This window comes from Notothenia coriiceps, unplaced genomic scaffold, assembly GCF_000735185.1.
Source record: "Notothenia coriiceps isolate Sejong01 unplaced genomic scaffold, NC01 NC01_scaffold00005010, whole genome shotgun sequence".
NCBI lineage: Eukaryota > Metazoa > Chordata > Actinopteri > Perciformes > Nototheniidae > Notothenia > Notothenia coriiceps.
This window is the reverse complement of record NW_011337711.1, coordinates 1-3,018: the sequence shown is the minus strand read 5'-3', so window position 1 is coordinate 3,018 and position 3,018 is coordinate 1. Positions and strand designations below refer to the sequence as shown.

The window sequence follows — 3,018 nt, the reverse complement described above, 5'->3', positions numbered from 1 at the left end:
GGGGGAGCAGAGCGGAGGGAGAATGTGAATACGCAAGAAGGCAGTGGACACTGAAACATGCACATTGGATAAATAACATAGGCGTTTAGTTTATTTAATAAAAGAGCACATGTTCAATGTGAAACGTGACCGTAGATAGATTACTTCAGTTGCATTTCTTTTTTTTAAATAATAAAAAAAAAAATTTAAATAAAAAAACCAAACAAAAAAAACACCTTGAATTTCAGGCAGGGCGCGGGGCTCTGTAGGCAGGGCGCAGCGCCCCGCCAAGACAATGGTAGGGGAAACACTGAACAGAATAGGCCCCTTTAAAGTGGAAATGTATGACGGGTTTACCTTTCTCCTCCCTGATCGTGGCGTACTGACTGTTGGACAGCGGGCAGGACGAGCGGTTGCACAGCCCTGTGATGTTGTATTCATTTCGACAGAAGCTCTGACTCTTGGTCCTAGACAGAAAGAGGAGACAAGATGTTATCAGTGCAGTTAACACTGTTGCATTTAGGCACATAGGTCCAATTCCTTTCATCAATTGTAAGTCAAAAAAGAGATGGAGATTTGAAGTAGTGACAAATTCATCAACTAGCTGCACAACTATCTATTCAATTCATGAATTTGAGCAGATTAAGATTCAGACTTACTTGACTTTGAAGGAGCAGAACTGTTTGTTCCCGATAATGTCCCAGATTACCTGCAGGAAGCAGATTCAAAACATTACAGTCATATACTAGGAGCCTTTTTATTTGCTACAGCTTAAGTGTTCACCAAATATTAATTCTTTCGTGTTACTTTTTTTTTTAAAAAGCTCTCAACGCTCTTCTGGTCACAGCATCACACACTATCCAAATGTTGTGTGGGATTAATCTCTGCAAATGTGTGTATGCAAAACTAAAATATACTTCTAATATAATTAAAACGCAATCACATACTCCCTGGTTAATATTCCACAAAGTGCATCTTTATATAATCTTGTTGTACTAATAAACTTATTAAAAGGTAGTCAGTTAGCTACATTTCTGTCATTGATAGGCTTAAGGTGGTTAGGCTAACCACGTTAGACGAGGGAAGGGTATGCAATGCTTCGTTTAAACTATGCTGAGCTACAATGTCAATAACTACAGAAAAAATATACACTATTAGGAGATCATCAGACATTACTTCTGTGACAGTCTAACAGTGTTATGCTTATTGTACAAATTGCCCAACAAAGACATGTTAACATCCAGCAGTTTCAATGTGCTGGGGACCCCAACCATACATTTCTATCATAAAACGTAGATAAAATCTACATTTCCGGTTTCACAACAGGACTCTATGAGTTGACAACCAGAGACTATATTTTAATATTATGAATAAAAAATATTTTCAAAGCAAAAAAATCTATCTGTAAACGCTTTCTACTGGGAAACTAAGGAAAGGGAAACATAATGATAATATACTGTACTTTTCAAAGATGTACTGTAAATAAATATAAGATAATAATAAAATATAATGTCATTCTTAATGTGTGTGTCGACTCATGTTCTGACAAATCTGCAAGTTTACAGAGAAGCTAGACGAAGACCTTTTTATAATGGAGTTTGGCGTGACATTGGACATACAACTAGTATATTGACTGCCTCAAATACTATTCATGCCACAATGTCCATATACTAACAAGCTCAGGAGATATTTAAAATGTAATTCCTATGATTCCAGTTGTTAAATGTTGCCGAGATAAATTCAAATACGACTCTACCAAAAGGGGGATCTATACACGTTTTAAAACCACTGCAATTGTACATACAAGCAAGACAACCTGGAAATATACTTTTTACCACATGGGTTGGTGTCACATTTTACATACAAAATAATGGGTTCCCTAGCTTAGTGTCAAAGTGTCTCAAATACTGTTAAACACTACCTTTTCACCCCCATATGTTAAATAGCTAACGTAGGCACTAAACTATTATTATTTATAATAAAATAAATATATGTATCCGTTTTTAAATAGCTGCCGGTTAGCATGAAGAACTAGCCTAGCACATGAGGAGCTTTAAATCTGATGAAACAAACTTACGTCGTCGCATTGCATCTTGAGTTCCCCGCGGAGCTGCTGACAGCTTCACCACCACCACTGCTGTTGGTTTTATTATATTGATTAAGTTGATGTTAAGCTATCATTGAATTGTTCTGTCTCAGAAGGAGCCACATGGACGATCATGGGCGATATATCTTCTTCTTCGTTAGTGCGTCACGGCAGCCGGTCATGTCGCATTGCTGCCTCCTCTGGCAGTAGACCGGATTGTCTCAAAGAAGTCTAACAGTCATTTGTATGGATCGTCATTTGCCACCTAACTGTGAAATATTTCTTTCTGGTAGCCTACTATATTCCTTGTAAATGGAAAATAATGTCCATAAGTACTAGTTAGTTTGTGTTTGTTCGTACAACTTTCCAAACATAGGCTATATTTGGATATATAATGTAGATACTTTTATTGTTATCCCTATTCCACTTAAACTTTATAAATGCAATAACTTAAGACCACGGCTCTTGAAGTTTGGTTATTAAAGTAACACCGATCACTATAATTTTTCCCCCTGGTTCAGGATCAGAAGTAGTGATGTGTCGGTCGCGAACGAGCCGATTCTTTTGAACGGCTCTTTGATATGAACGAGGGGAACCGAGTCGTACTTGGTGAGAGCCGTTCTTGTTATCGTTCAATCGTTTGTCCGCACTCACTGCCTGCCAAAATCCACTAGCCTTTTAAAAAGCTTGATTTTGTTCCCCAAAACGTATTCTGTGAAGACCCACCCCTACTCTGACTGTATCTATCTTCGACACGGAAACCCTGTCTGTTCCTCACAGCAGCTCCTCGCGAGCAGTTGCACGTCGCTTGACCAATCAGAGCACACTGGGCTCACAGGGGGGCGAGCTCCAACAATCCGTTTAGGACAGAGAGTGAACACCAGGTTTCAGCACGAGGAGTGAGATGGGGTGGGTCTTAACGGAATACGCGAGAGAGAGAAGTCATAACAAGT

The 3,018-nt window shown here is 38.9% G+C and overlaps 1 long non-coding RNA gene across 1 annotated transcript; it reads right to left on the bottom strand.

The window, feature by feature from the left end:
• Positions 1-337: 337 nt before the first annotated feature.
• Positions 338-2,262, bottom strand: LOC104942744 (uncharacterized). Its single transcript, XR_798048.1, has 3 exons — positions 2,057-2,262; positions 639-688; positions 338-446 (listed from the first exon to the last, which is right to left on the bottom strand). It is a non-coding gene; the product is annotated as an uncharacterized lncRNA (long non-coding RNA).
• Positions 2,263-3,018: the final 756 nt, after the last annotated feature.